We start from the raw sequence: 18,867 nt of genomic DNA on the forward strand, positions 1-18,867 counted from the left end.
CGAAGTTAATTAAGACACTCAAATTAGTCGAACCCCCACCTTTGCTGGGAGTCGAACCCACGATAACTTTTTAATTAGGGTGGAGCTAATTAAGGTACAGATAATTAAGTTAGATTTTAGTGAGACAGTCGAACCCATGACCTTTTTTGATGAAAACATAATAAAAATAACACCGCATTAGAATGAGAATGTGAGGTAACATTCTGTATTTCTTTAGCGTATGCTAAGGTGAGTATGAACTTTCTTGCTACTACTGTACACGCGTATTCTTCGTTAGTCTTCGCATTGTTGCAAGCAATTTCTGCTGGCACTCTTGCACTATGAATTGTTATTTGTTTTCTCAGCTTCGCTAATTAAATGTAGCGCAAGAAGACTACGATGGCTGTTATAACCAAAGTGTTGTAAACCTACTAAGTTACGAAACCTTCTTTGTATAAATTACTTTTATTAAAATTACCTCTTTTTCTCTTCAAAAACTCAACCAATCAAGTTTCACTTCTAATCACATTTTAGAAACAACCAACTGCACTTACTGGGTTCCAGAGGAATACGTTAAAGGCCGGAGTGCAGATTGTGACTTTATTTTCAAGGCGTACTGCACGTCCCCGCAATTTCTCTCATTCGATAAATGTGAGTAGGGCTGCAGCTTATCAATAAAATCGCCTTTCTTTCCATGCGATGCATTCTTCTTCTCATTCCTGGCAGTTTGTAGTAGGCGGGCAGATCCCTGTCTACCCTCATTTAAGGCTTCAGTAGTAAAGAAGAATAAAGTGTCTACAATGAAATTGAACCGCGCCCTTATACCACCGCGGCTAATGCTACAACCACTCGTTGTATCTTGCATCAACCCTGGTACGAACTCTAAAACCGCCTTGGCTTTCCACAAAGCCACAATGCAGCCTCGCTACAAAAGCTTTCGGTGTCATAGTGAACTTCCTAGAAAAACACAGGCCTGCGGACGCAACAAACAGCGTTCCCTGCGTAACGCAACACGCACGCCCTCGGGTATCTGTGTGTGAAAACTGTTTTAAAGTTATTACATTTATGTGACTGTTTCGGACGCATTGCACATATTCGTTTTCTCCCTTTTGTTTTCCCGCTTGCACATCTCGCTCATTCTTTCACTTTCTCACACTCTTTCTAGTTCGCTCGTTCATTAGTTTGAGCTATTCGCTTACAATTACAATCATAGACGATGGTGGCTTCACAATTTCTGTTGATCACTTCTCTTTCCCTGTGCCTAAATGTTCGCCCCGTGCCCTTCGCCCTCCCCTCGCCCCCAATGTAGCTGGGAGACAGTTAAGGCATACGTGCAAACGCGACCCAGTTTTGATGTCCATGGACTTTTTCTTCACACTTACCTAGCCACAATACTGCTACTTCTGAGCAGGACCATACAAAGCCGCACACCTGAACGAAGGTGGATCGTACTGTTTGTTTAGCAGAAATCAACACTCCTCTCTCGTCCCCCAATCTACAGGTCTGTATAGTACCTCCCAGCCGTTTCCCTCTCCCCAATTTCGCTGCGGTATCCTGTTGCTTTTGGCTGTTCTGTTCTTTTGTCTTTTTAAGTAAACAGTATATACGAGCCTCCCAGCAAAATCAAACAAGGTCATTTTCATTTTCCTATGTTTTTTTTTTGTTAGAAGTTACCACTGCATATCCCTGGCGGTTCTGGCGCAATATATAACCTCGATACTCACCATCTTTGTTTGCCACTTGTTTGCAGTCCGAGAGCAGGAGCATCAGTGGAGAGTGGCGAACGGCACCACTGTCTTAATTATTACACACTTGAGGACCCGGCAGTAGCGCTGTAGCAACGGATCTAGCATAAGGTGGTAGAGCTTCGCCCTTTTTTTGCAAGTGATGTGCCCTTCATGGGCAGAGGACCTCGGGCCACCAAGTTATCGCATAGTCACGTGGCACAATACCCGCCGGTCATTTTCAAACTCCTAATTTATCTCAATAATTCATGCTCCCCACGAAACAAAGAGAAACAGTTTTATAAGTTAATAATTACTACATATATCCTGTTAACCTTTGGATATTACTGGCAGTATTAGATGTTGGCGAAGATTGTTGCAATATTTTGGCAGATTTCTAGGGGGAAAGTTATGTTTAAAAGAAACCATAAAATTCAAAGTGACTTTGCTGAAAGATGCCCGTGGAACTTATATCAACCTCACGATAAATATTGATACCTAGTAATGGAAAGTGCCTGGGATATGGGTTATTGACTGGTGCTGTATAACATCGAGAGTTCCTGAAAGCCGGAGTATCACTTTCAGGTCGCGGATGAATAATTGCTCCCCTCTAACAGCAGGACACCGATAGCTCTTGTTTCGTCAAAGTGATATGGCCATTTTGATTGGAGATGGAACTGATCAGACCAGAGCTTATGACGTCTATGAGTTTATAGGTAAAAGGCCTATTGCGTATCATCAGAGCTATCATAACGGGACTTTAAAAGAAACATTTATCGCTAGTAATACAAATGCGAAATTCAAATTTGATGCATTTAACTCCATGTAGCCAAACGTACTGCCCCTATAAACGTTTCAAGCAACGTTATTTAGAAGATCTTTAGACTATGTTTACTAGAGCCTACCAACAGGTTATAGAAATATTTCCAGCGGTCTTTAGGCTTCCCATGAAACCCTTAGTAACAGGCTAGAAACAATTGGCCACCAACAATAATTTGAATCTTTTGGTAGGCTGCCAGTCATCATCCCACTAAATGTATAGAAACACTTTTCTTTAGACCTCATATTAAAGTTCAATAAATGGAAGTATGTTCATAGGCAGTTCGTCAACCACCTACTAACGGTTTATAAACACTTTAGGCCTGATATTAACGTTCAGTGAATTGAAGATTGTTCACGAATTATCTGTAAAGATCCTACTAACGATTTACTAACGCATTCTCTAGGCACCTTGTAAGATTGTGTCAACATTTAATAGAAGAATTTTTGTACACTCGGTCAACTTCCTACCAACATTCTACAAACAATCGTTAGGCCTCACCTTGACTTTGTCAATTATTTCAAACCTACCAAGCTTTTACCTTTAGACATTCTAGAAATACCGTCCACCATCAGGCAATGTGTTTCAATTAGAACATGTTCAACAGTTACAATTGACAAGTGACATGAACTTAAAGTGAACATGAACTAAAGTGTCCTGAGGAACTTGATTGGGGGTAGCCGAAGGCTCTCTAATCAAGCTGGTGGCTTCGCCCCCGACAGGATCGGGAGTTGGTGACTCTCTGCGACTTGGCGGACTCTTAGGGTAGCCTGTACTTGATTCGTGAATTTCGAGCTCTTCAACAAGGCGCCCAACTTGGACTTGTATTGAAGTTCGTAGCCCACGTTGTAAGGTCACAGCCAGAGCAGGTAGTCGAAGGAACAGCATGCGTGACCGCATTTGGAGCACGATTATGGGAACCTGGAGTCTCTCCAACTAACCACTTTGGGGGTGAAGTTATGTTCAACTCTGCTCGTACATGTATACTACCTGGACATTTATAGCTTCAAATCACCCAGTATACCACTCCCTAATGCTCAAAGCTGCATCCATTCCTGTCATTTTTCTGGGCCCCATTAATGTCGGGTGCGTTATGATGTTTATGCAATCTTACTAGATTATGGATAATTTACAAGCTCCTAATGCGCTGTGCAGCTAAGTCCACAGGGAGAGAAAGGAGCTACTGTAAATGAAGGTGTGACAAATTGGAAACGTGGTGAAGATTGCATCATATGTTTATAACATTCAATTGGTGAAACATGGGAACTGCAGAAGTAAGACTGCTGTTATGGGAAGCAGCTTCACCATTCTGGGCATCAGTTGAAGTTGCATCTTAGCTATAGTGGATATATGTCTTTTTGTGAGGTTGTCGCTTCGAGATGCTGGACGTTCTATTTTGAAAGAAAAACTAAGTGAGTAGCAGTTGTCTGTGCATTACTGCGCGGTACTCAGGTGTGCACTTTCAACAAGATAAAAAACAAACAATAATTGGGCTCGCAAGCGTGAAACTATAGGCTAAATATTTCACAACCTCTCATCCCGTACAGCCCCAGCAGTAAAGAGGAAAGAATGAGTTCATGATGAGGCATTATTTATCACACTATAAGTCATAGTGACCTCTGTCAAAACTAGTGTTTGTACGCTTCGTGTTTTTAACATGTTTAAGCGAACCGCATGACGCAACTAATTCAAGCATGCAAGAAAACTGTTTTTGAAACATTCCACATCACTACAGTTCGAGTTTGTAACAACTTGCCTAAATGCGGCACAGGAAACTGAAATCAAAGACAATATGTTTATGAAAAAATGATGGAAAACACACACCTTTATTATATTTAGAAGACAGACAGAAATTCGGCGCAGTGCTGTCTTTAGGAAGAACTCTTCACTTGGCGCAGTGTGTAGTTTAAAATCCGCAAAGTGGCAATAATAAACGACTACCACTTTACACGACACTGCATCGTAGCTGGCCTCAAATTTGCAGAAACTTTCACATCACAGAACGAAGAAAACGCCCAGTGCTTCACAAGCAGAGTGCTAGTTCGCCATTTCACTGCCAATTTACGCTTCAACATGTGTCTGGAAAGTCTCCTTGCATTGATGAGTCAGCCATAACACAGCACAAGCATAAACAGCAGCAAAAATAGCTAAATTGCTGAGGCAATAGACGACCAAACAGCTACATCGCTCCGACAGCACCGTCCGAAAAGCGCCCTCCCAGTTGCCGGTGCTGCAAAGTTACTCCCAACGTACATGTCGTTGCTTACTCGACGAGCTGAGGCACGCTAACGATACGCATTATTTATTCTTTACCTGGACTGTCCAACAGGTCCTCAACATGGCAGAGAGGCTGGTCCTTTCTGTCCCGACGTGGGAGTGGCCAGCGGCACGCTAATACGTGCCCCAAAGGACCACTATATATTGCATTTATTCATCCATCCATCCATCCATCCATCCATTAACCAAACTTTCCACAACAGTAAGGGACAGAGGGAACGTGCTGGATGGCGTGAAAGTCGTTTGTACATATTTGCCTGGCGCATCACGTATACGGCTAGTTTGCAGAAAGACACGAGCCATTTTCTGACACTCTTGAGCAGGCGAACAAAGTCACATTTTATTGCAACAAACTTAACACGATTACACAACATCATCGCAGCAAGTCGCTGGGCCGATCCGCTCGTTAAAAATGAAGTAACATGATTGATTTATGGATGCTATGAGCGACCCTTTGAAACGGAGTGGTGGGTGGTGCAAAAGAACTTCGAAAACAGTCAAGAAACGTTCCTTCTCGTCTTCCCAGTTTCATTGCGCGAAGAAGTGTTGCAAGCGCGTCATGATGACCCGTGTGACGGACACATAGACTTCGCCAGGACGCTATCGCGCATGCGCCAGAAGTATTACTGGCCACGGCTGTTCTCGCCCGTTCAGCGCTACGTGAGAAGCTGCCGTGATTGTCAGCGGCGCAAGGTTCCAACTTTGAAACTTGCTGGTCTTCTGCACCCTCTGACCCCTCCTCCAGCCCCTTTTCGACAGGTTGGAATGGATCTTCTCGATCCATTCTCTAAGTCGTCCACGGAAACAAATCGATAGTCGTCGCAACGGACTACGTAACGCGGTACTCAGAAACAAAAGCTGTACCTCGCGGAACCTCTACAGAAGTCGCCATGGTCACGGGGCCCCTTCCATCCTAATACCCGATCGAGTGATTGCATTTACTGCTGACCTAATACCGGAGATTGTCACAGTAACCCCCACCAACCATCGAGAAACTACAGCCCATCACCCACAAACTAATGGACTTAAGGAGGGTCTCAATTGAACTATCACCGATATGATCTCGATGTACGTTGACATAGAGCACAAGTTATGGGACCAAATTCTACCATACGGCACATTCGCGTACAATACGGCTCTTCAGGAAACTACCCAACTCACAGCATTTGAACTAATTTATGAGCGCTGCATAACAACACCTTTAATGGCATGCTCCCCGTCGACAACAAAACAAGAAGTAACAATGCTGACGACATCGTCCAGAAGGCCAAAGAAGTTCGACAGCTTGCTCGCAACCGCATCCGCTTCCAGCAGGGTACTGACGCCCGCCATTACAACAGTGACCGAAGGAACTTCCAGTACCAACCGGGCGACTACGTTTGGGTGTGGACACCCGTCCATCATCAGAGGATGTCGAAAAAATTACAGCGTACATAATTTGGCCCACAACATTATCAGGCGACTCAGTGACGTGGACTACGAGGTCGACCCTCAGAATGCTGCTATGATCTCGAGCTGACGACGGCCACGGTCTGAGATTGCCGATGTAGTACGGCTCAAACCATACTACGCCCGCGAAAACGCGTACTTCTGATAAACTTTTTCCCGTGCCCTCGGTAGTCCTTTGCTCCCTCCGATCAGCGACCGGGACGGTCGCTTTTTACGTAGGGAATAGTGATGCTAAGTAAGCTGCCCTAAGTAAGCTGCCATATATATATATATATATATGTATATATATATATGGGGGGTGCCATTGTGGCGAACGCGGTCTTAATCATAGTTCCGGCACTTCAACAAGGTGCGACAAAATGCCTACCGCATTTCTCTCGCACTCACTGCTCAATTGCCAATATTTTTTTTTACTCCCCATGTCTACGGTAGCCAACCGCGCACGTCCGTGGCTAATCTCCCTGCCTGTTACTCTTCTATTGTATGTTTTCTCAGTGATCTTGTAGTGTTCTTTGTTGGTGGCCTGCCTCATCTCCCCTAAGGCGAATTACGAAGTAAATGACACGTAGCTTGGCTTGTCGTAGGCATCTTTTTTTGGATTGGTGATTGATCTGTTTAAAATTTACATTGAGTATCCAGCTCTGCATGACAGGGACATAGGCGAAGTTAGTTACGGTGACTTTTGGCTTTGAACTAACAAAGGTTTGCGCACAGCGCATTCGTCTTTTGTGTGGTTGTGAATCGGCGTAAAAGGCAAGAGGGTAACACCCCTTTCCAAAATAGAAAACATTCGGAACAACCCTGTAACGCTTTGTTCGACGGTTGGATATAGGTCAGGGGCCCACAATACTAACTACCGTTGAGTCCGTATCAGCTTGCATTGGGGACTTCTAAATGAAACGCTTTCAAGCAGATAGAGAGAGAAAAGAATTTAAAGAGGGGAAAGACAGGGATATTAACTAGACGCGCGTACAGTTTGCTACCTTGCACGGGCGAAGTTGAAATACAGAGAGAGGAGATAGAGCCCAGTTTCGCGCACATTTGAAGGATCACACCGAGACTACAAGCGGTCGTCAACACCTGCCGACTTCAGGTGTTCAACAACGTATTCGTGGCTTTCTGTGCCATGAAGGGTCTTCATTCCCGAAAATGGTCTAGAGTCCAGTAAGTTCAGTGCTGTTTGAAGAGATTTGCGCTCGACATTGAACTGATAACGTAAACTATTGTTCAGTCGTTTCTCAAATTCCACAAGAGTCGCATGTACGCATATCCCTCATTCTAATGCAAAATTAGTAGGCCTTTGTAATTCCCACCCCGAGCCAGATATGCTTCGATTTATTACAAGTACATTTTTATTGAAATTTTCGTCCCTGCTATCAGCTGACAGCAGCCTAATAAGTATTTAGGTTTCTTAATTCTTGAAACCTCATCTGAACGTCCGGGTTGCTTTCTTTTGCTACCTCCTAGACTAAAATGGCAGTTGTGAATAGTAAATTATTTTGTTAAAAGCATTCATGCACACGCAACAGAAGTCCTAGTCAATTTTCTAGTATTCACTCAATGAAATTGTAGCACGTCCATATTGTCAAGTTGTAGTAATGGGAAGAACAAGGCAGTAACAAAATGGTGAGTCTCTACTCCAGTTCACTTTTAGGGGGCCTTAAGTTGAAAAAAATAACACTCAAAGCACAAGGATGGCTGCACACAAAATCGTCCTTCTTCGGAATCTGATCTACGCATTAAGGCATTGGTGAATCAGACTGGAATGTTTGTATATTGCAGCGCAATCGCGGTCGCTCTAGTGTGATTGAGAATGTACGGAAGTATTCGCTTCACAAGCAATCCGATTATATAACGCGTTTTCGTTATTGAATCGGCAACAACATTCAGAATACTTGAAATACATGCGGGCCCAACCTGAACCAAGCGACTGCTTTAAAACAAGGGGTAAACTTCGCTTGCTTAGCGCAAAAGAACGGAAACAAGAGAGATGACAGGACAGTTATGGATTGGCACCAGCTAGCCCGCCAACGCAGTGGTTAGACTCTGAAATGGTCAGATTCTAAGGAGAACTCACCCAAAAAAAAGAAAAAAAGTGAGCAGCTACTTTCTACATTACCTGAAACATAGTTTACGTGGAAGAAGGGTCCCCCAAGACTGCGCAGAGTTAGTGACACACCCAAAATTTAAATTTCAAGAGCTAAACACTTCCCTTTTACCCGTATTTCTGGAACCAGCAAATGATGTGTCAATGAAGCCCTGTAGCCGAGGTGTCAGTTCCATCGCGGCCGCTCTGTCGAAGCTAATATTTCATGTGGTTGCACACATGTCAGAATTATTTGGCACAACGTTGCGGAACCTTCTTCTTTAGCTAGGTTTTAGCATTAGACGCAAATACATATGCCGAATAACGTTCATCCTAAAACTTCTGCACTTTCGTTCTAACGAACACGCTCACGCTGCTCCATCTGTTACAAAGTACAAGAAATATAACCAATGCTTTCTGCCACGCAGCTGTTTTTACTCGTAATGACGACAGGAAACAGAGCCTCATGCCACCAATGCTTAGAAATATATCGTGAGTGCACACAATGTTCTCGCACACTTTGTGCAATGTACCGTAGCGCTGAGATGCTACAAAAATCCATTTCAAAAGTAGAAAACGGTTGGAAACATTCGCTTAAGCTCATTAACTTTATTTGCACGAAAATGACCTGTCCAAGCTTTCACAATTGCTTTATAAGATGCCTAGAGAGAGAGAGCTAAATAGAACACAGGAAAGGCAAGGAGGTTGAACAGACGCATAAGAAGCCTACTGCAGCATCAATATGCATAAGAAGACTACTGCACCATGAATATACTGGATGTTCTTGCCTTCGCCGAACAAAATTCAAACTGAATATAAATCTTGGTAACATCATTTCCACATTAGAGTGTTCAGATTGGTAACTTCTAGATAAGTAGTGAGTTCAGCAGTAGCGCGGGTAAATAACGAAACAACGTTTATTACCATTGCAATAATTGATCTTAGGTGTCTAAAGCGAATCAGTAGTTTGCAGTCCGTCGTCGAGATTGTCTAGTCAAGCGAAGAAATATTTATTAAACATGCTTCTGTAAGAGCTATGTGAACAAACATTTTCAAAATGAACAGGCTCTTAAACCATAACTTACGCAGAAAAATAACGTCTGTAAAGTCAATCTACTCGCACCTAGCCATCTGTGATGTTGTCATCAGTGGTGTTGCTCCCTGAGCACGTGCCTCGCGGCCAGTCCTCTCGCTATTTTTTTTCTTTTTTTTTTCTTCTAAGGCAAGCAGTTTTCAAAAGCTTGCTTGGGCTCCGAAACAGTGCACTATGCAATGATGGTCTAGATTTAGCACGTCATTGCACTGAACACAGCCCGCTGCCGCGAGGCAAGGAAGATAAAGAAGGTGAGCAGCTAGGCGAGCCACGCCGATGGTAATGGTACACTCGTTAAGACATTTGGGGCAGCGATCTTGACGTCTCAGGCGCTTTCTTCACGTTGGTTTCGCTGTCAGAAAAAGATAATGCTATAAATTCAGTGTCATCCGTTCTTCTTTGTAAATTTAAATATAGGTCTAAAAGATCTACGTGCCCTTCTACTATGTAATGAAGGATGTCTAATGTAATGTAATGTAATGTAATGAAGCTGTGTATGTTGGCCCCTTAATGGCGAACTGCACCTCCACCGCGGGTCGGCCCGGCTTTGCATTATCTCCGGGATCGGCCCACGTATTAGGAGTGCTTGACACCTGCTTCACCTCCACCGCGGGTCGCGAGGATATTGCACTATCTTCGGGACAGCCTATATATGGGGATTGCTTAACGCCTACTTCACCTACGCCACGGGTCGGCCAGGCACTTCTCCATCTCCGGGATCAGCCCACGTATGGGGAGTTTTTGGCTTGCCACGCCAAGAATGACACGAAAATTTTTTTGGGCGGTAGAGGTATACAGCTACGCTGTAAAATTGTATCCTATTAGTCTACGATAGTATGTGTAAGCACGGAAATGCTCGCTAGCTTTCTCGCGCACAAATGCACACACACCAACACACAAGCACACACAGATACGACACTCGTTCGCCCTCATACGCATTTACACACGCCCATGCATTCACACAAGCACAAAAGGTACGCACACGCACGGAAATGCAAGCGCACTTAAACGTCCCTATGCGGGCACACCCTCGACGCACTCCTGCGCACGAAGCTTTAAATACAGAGACACAAACACGCGCTCACACACAAATACAAGGACACAAGCACGCATCATTAAAGACGTACACACCCATGTGCACTCTATCCTTCCTCCGTCTCAAAATGCTGCGCATGGAAATAGTCTGAATGACATTTACTCTGCCATTACCGTACCCATGCCGTTCCAATGCCAGCTCTAACAAATCAGTTTACAGGTTAAATGTGGTGGTTTTTGATAATAATGATGATGACTTTGGCATCCAGTTTGATACGAGGCGGTGACAAATAGTCAAACAGCCTGCTTCATTTATTCCGGTATGCTATACATGTTTCTCATTTTAGCATAATTGTGTACATCTCATTCGCTTTCTTTCGCCACACTTTCTACGTCTATCGCTACCTAGACCTGTAACGTATCTGATCGTATGAATCGCTTCCCTGTTTTTTTCCACAAATACTCAAACCTCTCTTGCTCATCTCGATGGCTGATCGTATGATGCTTCCGTGTACTTTCAATCCAAGCGCTTCTGGAAAGTGTACGTTAGCTACGGGTCTCACTGGGTTAATCCCTTCGCATTCGATAAGGCTGTGCTGAGTGATTACGGGATTTTGGCTGCCGCATACACATACCTCAACTTGTTGCGAATATTTTCTCCGGTATGCTTCTGCCCTTTAGGCAATCAGTTTGATCCTCAAATAGCTAACCACTGCCATTTCTGTTTTTATCCAAATTTTGCCTTCTAATTTCTTGCTTTCCATTCTGGTACTTTTCCAAAGTCTTTCTTGCTTCCTTTCTTTCCATATAATTTAGTTTCTCTGTTTCTCTCAGCTGCTTCCTGGTGACTCCGGTTTGTCTATTTACACTTTCAGTTACCTGTACGTGATTGCCAACTTTGTTTGACCCCTTCCTTAATTCTGTGTCCATGCTTTGTAAGTAGACGTACTTGTGCACTTTAGCCACGGATTTTTCATTCACGTTCCTGTTTCTATCTGCAAAAGTAATTTTGCTCTGCTCTTGTTTGACTTCAGAAGAGCCCTTGCCCGTGCCACCCCGTACTGCAGGAATTGCAAGATGTGGAGTTTTACCGTTGGCCCCCAAAGACAACTCACCTGCCGATCTTTGGTTAACTTGCAGTCCCGACAAGATATCCGAATTAAAACATAGAAGTGCATTTGCGAACGCTAGGGCTGGCACCATTACTCCTTTTCAGGTTCCACGAACCTCCTGACAATTTTTGTGGCCCCAAAATGCTCTATGTTTGATTATTGCTGAATTCCGCTTCCCCTTTATTTTCAGGTTATATTGGTGGCTGCTTGAATAAGTCATTCCTTCATTTATATATACGCGCAGTGATTTAAATTGTTTGAAATGTTTAACCACATAATTACTTATCCTTTCAATAAAGATGATAATGCCCGAATTTTCCATGCTAAACTTATGGCATAGATTTTTCGTTGCGTTGCCACAAATATTCGCAATTATCTGTAAATATCTTGTATTGTCTGATAGTAGCAGAATGTCGTCCGCATACATCAATCCGGAGACCTCCTTTGTGGCTCTTGCCTATTACGCATGTAGGATAAATCAAACCTTAATTCACTGTTTTTCTGTCGTTCTATCCCCGATGACAGTGCCACTGTGAGGGCACTGTCATCGGCCCCTCCACAAGGTTGCACAGACCACTTCTCAGGCCTCCTTGTCTAGCCACCCTAAGGTAGTGACTTTGGCGTTGCGCTGCTAAGCCCGAGGACACGGGATCGAATGCTGGTCGCGGCGTCCTCATTTCCATGGGGCGAAATGCAAGAACGCTCACGTATCGTGCATTGTGTGAAAGATGAAAGAACCCCGAGGTGGTCAATATTAGTCGGGAGCCTGTCGGGAGCCTACGACGTGCCGCGTAATTGCATTGTGGTTTTTGCTCGTAAAACCAAAGAGTTTTTAAGTAACCATAGACAATCAGTCTATTTTTTGCAAGGCGCTCATACTAATATTTCGGTATGTTCCCTCCCAACGCAAATCTAATCGGGTCCGCAGTGCCCCATGTCCTTCGAATTCGTGAAAAAATTATCCAGTGCTTCCTCCCAAGCAGCTGTTATTAAAGCGAATGACACTATTTGCCTGCACATGAGCCATTTTGAATCTATCTATCTATCTATCTATCTATCTATCTATCTATCTATCTATCTATCTATCTATCTATCTATCTATCTATCTATCTATCTATCTATCTATCTATCTATCTATCTATCTATCTATCTATCTATCTATCTATCTATCTATCTATCTATCTATCTATCTATCTATCTATCTATCTATCTATCTATCTATCTATCTATCTATCTATCTATCTATCTATCTATCTATCTATCTATCTATCTATCTAGTGGCCAAAGTAGTCTAGCTCCTTGGGCCACTAGGTATGCACTCCTTTAATTTCTAATGACGACAGGAAACCAACGCTCAGAAATTTGACGAGGAGGGTAGGCAATGTTACCGCACATCTTTTATGGTGTACTGTGGCGCTGAGGTGCTTTTTCGTATAATATAAGAGAGTATGTTAAGGCAGAGGCGCACGATTGCGCACATGCTTTCGAAGTTCATCAACTTGAATTGCGTCAAGAAAATCACCCAAGCATATGCTCCTGCTTTATCAGAAGCGTACTGCAACATGCATAGACGGATGGTATCTTTTAACGGCACCAATTTTTAATAAATTGACCAATGTAAATCTTGCTGACTCTATTGTTATTATTCTAGTGTTCTTGTAGTAACCGCCGGATATGGAGCAAGCTGAGCAGTAGCGTACGTAATTCACGAAGCTACGTAAATCAATTTTTATATGATTGATCTTGGGGAGCAAAAGCAAATGAGTGGTTTGGAGCCCCTCTTAGAAATTGTGTAGCTGAGCGAACATGTGTTTATTAAACATCCCCCTGTAAGAGCTAAGAACAAATATTTTGCAAATGAGCGTTCCTTGAAAGCGTAACTGGCGCGGAAAAGGATCGTCGGTATCATCGACCTGACCGCTTCCGGCCTTTTGTGATATCGTCATCAATGGCACGGCTGCTGGCCGTGTCAATGGTTTGGCTCCGTGAGCATGTTCTTTGAGGCCAGATGACTCTCGATTTTTATTCCCATTGTTCTTGCGAAGGCAAGCCTTTAAAGTTGAAATGTCAATGTAGCAGCGAAAGTGCGCTGGCCAAAGCTTGCTTGGTCATAAAAACCATGCACGATTCTATAATGGGGACGATTTAGCACATCATTCCCCTTAAGATATTCCGCTACCAACGACGAAAGCAAAATAATAAGGTGAACCCCTTAGCAGCTTCTAACGGGGCCGTGCCGATGAAGGCCCGCAATACTGATATCTCAGCCGCCTTCTTTGTTCGTCAGTTTTGCTTTGAGAGAAAGAAATAATGCTACAAATGCAGTGTCATTCGTTCTTATCTAGTGGACTAAAACATGGGTTTAAATGATCTGCCCATTACATTTGTTTCCAGTGGCAGGTGTAAGGGGGAAAATCTTCGCTGACATCCACACACACAGACACGCCCTCGCGTGCACAGACGTACACTCCTTCCCTCCCTCGCATACTCCCATACATACACAATACGCACGCACACACATCTATGCGCACACGAACGCGCGCGCATTTGACCGCACGCTTGCATTTTGAAACACGAACACACATCCGCATACGTACACATTCAACGCCCCCATGCATGGACACCTACACTAATACGCGCGTACACGAGCAAGCGCACGCAAATGCACGTATGCACACACGTCGCACATGCTGACACACTCGTGTGGATGCAAAGGCAATACGTAGGCACTCGCACGTACACACGCGCACTCTATCTCTCGCACGCACACGCACACACAGTACGTACGCCCAGACATTCATGTGCCCACAAACCCACACCCGTTTCTTCGTACACATGCATGCTGAAACAGGAATACGCACGTTGGCACACGTACGCACTCACACATGTGTGCACATTCTTAGCCGTACGTGTGTGTGGGCTAACACGCGGATGCACACACGAATGCAGGCATGCAAACACGCCACGAACGCTCACGCGTTCGCCCGCATGCAAACGCAAATACAGAAGCAGACGCACGCGCATACAACGTTACGCAGGAACGCTCAAGCTGTGCACACGCATAACCACTCTCCACCGTCTAGGCTGCCTCTTAAAAACCTGCGCATGCAAACCGACCGCATAACACTACTTCTACCACTACCGTTTCAACGCGAGCTGTAATAAATGGCCTTGCGTTTAAATTGGGCGCTTCTTGAAGCGTATGTGCCCTCTGCCGGGAAGCAGGAAAACGATTTGTTCGTGTCCTGTTATTCCATCGACCATTCCTGAGCAAAGCATTGCCTTAAGGCACCACCAATATTCCGACTACAAGTGCATAAATGTATGTGTTGTTAGAAGGGACGACACTGTCGTTATATTCACCTAAATATTTTTGATGTTCAGCCGATATTCTGAAATATAACTTTTTTCAGCTTTTTTCCCATTGAGCTACATTTGTGCAGAATTCCTGGACAAGGACGGGAATGTAGAAACATTTACAACTCCACTGCAACCTAAATAATTACGACAAGTAAATGAAACTCGGCGTAATGTCGTCTCAGTGGGCTCCTGCAAAATAATCTTTCTCGCGGCAGAATCGAGATCTACAAGGCATTCGCAGAAAGATGGCTTTGCTACATAGCGTATTCTGTGGACGGACCAGGCCACAAACAAATCCTGAGGTTCGAGCCAAATACACTTTCGTTTTAAAACGGCATAATACCCCTAAAATAACAACCAACCTTATAAGAACTACCTTGAGATGTCCTTTATCAACTTCCGTCAGGAGTAATCGTACGTCGCGGACACCCGGTAAGTATGCTACAGAACGCGAACCAACAAAAGTACTGCTCAAACAATGTGATGCGGTGTGTTTGGCGTTAGGTAGCGACAAAACACTCAAATAAAAATATAGTGTCCTTCCACTCTGTGAAGATGGATAACCAGCGAAGATCTATGGGGATGACTAATTGAGAACTACATTGATTTATATGGTTATTACAACATCCATTGAGTAAAGATACGTAGATGTAACTTCGGTGGTTGTTATCGTCTTTATCTTCTCTCTTTCGTTGCCCCAGTAGCCATAGCTTTCCGGTCACTGTGATACACCGCGATCAGTTGTACTGCTATGCTAGACATGTTCTTGCCGACCGTTAAATCTATAAACGACCGGAGATGCGTGGTCGGCACATTTACGTCCGTGTCATGCTAGATTGCAAGCCGTTCCAACAGGAAGGATACAATCAACTCGCCGTCGGAGCCCGCTATGTTGATTGACGGTAAAGTATCGCGCTAAGACAAGCCACTTGTCTTCGACGTATGAGATCCAACTGAAGGCGCCTCTTAGAAAGGTCTCGACGTCCTATTTGAACGTAGCCAGAGGGAGCTAGACTGTCGCTACGGCGGTCCCCGACCGGTTGGCCGCTGAATGTTCGGCAGCCGCGTCTTCTCGTCGCTTTTGCACCCATTTTGCGCTTTTGGGCGCGTTATTCATCTTTGAATGCACGTTCTTTTCGCTAAGAGCAAACTACGCGCGCCCTGCCCATTGCAAGTCCAAAGTGCAACTCCTGATAACGTCGCTAGGGCGCAGCTCATTTGCCCAAGTGCACGCGCCCTTTCCCACTCCTTCCCGCGACGAACAAACGATCGAGATAACAATCGGAAGTTCGTCCTCTCCCCCTCATTCTTGTCCCCCTCTCTCCATTTGCCTGGCCGAAGGGAGCATTAGAGGTCCCTGAGATCACATGGGGATGTGCCATTGAGCTGGGACCCTTTGTGCACTGTCACCAGGATCGGCCCACATAATGATGTGTTTTTCTGAACATCTCAGACACATTTTCCCTAGATGGTGGCTCGACCATACCCTACAAATATTACTGAATGATTGTTTTTATTTTTATTTTAAGGCACTCTACGAAGCAGGTTTCCAGCATATGTCAGCGAGCTCAAAGCAATAAATCCTTCATATTCGGATGAAATATGGAGGGAGCATTACGACATTGCTTCTGCAAAGCTGAATGTAAATTATCCAAGCTGATTAACTTATGGGGTTTTACGTGCCAAAACCACTTTCTGATTATGAGGCACGCCGTAGTGGGGGACTCCGGAAATTTCGACCACCTGGGGTTCTTTAACGTGCACCTAAATCTAAGTACACGGGTGTTTTCGCATTTCGCCCCCATCGAAATGCGGCCACCGTGGCCGGGATTCGATCCCGCGACCTCGTGCTCAGCAGCCCAACACCATAGCCACTGAGCAACCACGGCGGGTTATCCAAGCTGATGCCCTCCATAATAAAATGTAACCTGTCCAATGCTCCAAGCACTTTTATTGTTGTTAAAATAGACTGACAGCAAAATATAAAACGCGACATTTTCCAATAGACCCAAAACAAGTATTCTATGTAGTTTCATAAGTTGAGTGCAGAACTGAGCGTGACAAAACATTGCGAGATAGAGTGGAACTAGCAATCCAACTTTGAACGTAATATTTGCAACAGTGGCAGCGTTGGTGGAGCTCACCCCTAATAGTAATAGGAAACCAGGTGTTAAATATCCAAGACACCATACCCTGGTTCTCTCAATGGCCAGGCTACCACATACGAGAAGTCTCATCATATCTTTGGTGTGATTATTGGCATGCACTTTTCATGCAGCTCCTAGTGCGTCTCGCTCAAGTGGAGACTGATTTCCATCGTACATATAATTAAATTCCTGCGCGGAAAAACCAGACACAAGTTGGTACAGAATCTGTACAGAGCACCGTTTTCTGGCTTTTACGGTACATCTCTCTGGTTTTGGCAAACACCTGCAAAACAAATATTCGCACTCTAGCAAGCTTGGATGGCGAGGCTCTGCGGACATGTCTTACACCCCCATGAGGCGCGTCGACTCATCCAACAATGATGATTGTTAGACACTACTTGATCCCAGCATACTTCACAGTTGACAACTACAGAGCACACTTCCTACATCTGTGTCGCGTACTCAGTCAGTATTTTGCGGCTTTGCCGGAGCAATGACCTCAAGCCACATTTCCCAAACTTGCTGCGACGTATAAAGACTGCCTTCCGTAGGGCTTTACATTTGCAGCGAGACCACTGTTATCCCTATGGCGCCTACGACAGCCACACGTACAACTCACAACTCTGGGAATTATGAAGAAGGCCAGTCATTCCACAGTGGCTCTACGACAGTTTAATTTGATTAATGAATAAGGCATATACACCGATAGATCTGTCTCATCCACTAGCTCCACAGCCACTTTTATTATCGAGCCCTTAAAAGTAGCAATGAAGTTCAAAGTGTGCCACATGATAGACGTCTAAGGAAGCATAACTTGCTGCACCACGTGCGGCGCTTAATTAAATCGCACAATCAAATCCTCGAACTTGGGTGGCTATTTTTGACTGAAAGTCAGCCCTTCAGAGTCTGCAATCAGCCTTTAGACGCACGACGCATGAACTTGCACTCGAGCCTGGTATATGAGACTAGAGACTCTCCATCTAACCCTCATAAACGATCATGGGATCATCTTCCAATGACTTCCGGGACACTGTGGCATCCTTGGCAATAACACTGGATATGATGGCTCTCGCTCAGCCCGTAAAAAATCCTCACAGTTCCTATACCGTTCTCAAGGACAGTCTTGGCTCGTTAATATGTCAGAGATAACAAAGACGCTGAAGGGAGCGCCAAACAGCAGAAGATGTCCAACATGTAAGTCGATCAAACGATTTGCGAGTTGTTATGCGTGCGCATTGATTTTATTCATCACGTGTCAGGCTATCATGTGACCCACGTGAAGCAGCAGAACGTTGTCTCGCCCCCCTCCCCTTATAAAAGCGAAAAAAAGGGTTAGCTGAGAAATGAATCACTATGGTTGTTCATGCGCCATATTCATAAAATTGAGCTGCTTTAGATGCCGAGTTTATGAGGGAACTCTGTTAACCCACGTCGTGTGCTGAAAAACAACACGAATCTCAGACTATTAAATTTAGGTTTTGCAAATCTGAGAAAGACATAAGGAATACTTTTATGGTATAAAGCAATCTTTACAACAAACAACTTGTCTTGCAGAAAAAGAACATCAAGGTGCACTAGAATATGAAATCAAACTTGCCAAAGTAGCTATAGCACTTGCGCAGCTGTTGTCTCGCATTTATTGACACATCATACAGCTACGGACACTCTCTCCGATGAAATGGCACATCAATACGGAACTTGCAATAGTTTATCCATATGAAATCGCACTCAAAATTGGTCCCAGTAGACTTGCTTTCAGTGGTCCAGAAAAAGCAGTCTGCCATT

This window comes from Dermacentor andersoni, chromosome 10 (genome assembly GCF_023375885.2).
Source record: "Dermacentor andersoni chromosome 10, qqDerAnde1_hic_scaffold, whole genome shotgun sequence".
In the NCBI taxonomy this organism is placed as follows: Eukaryota; Metazoa; Arthropoda; class Arachnida; order Ixodida; family Ixodidae; genus Dermacentor; species Dermacentor andersoni.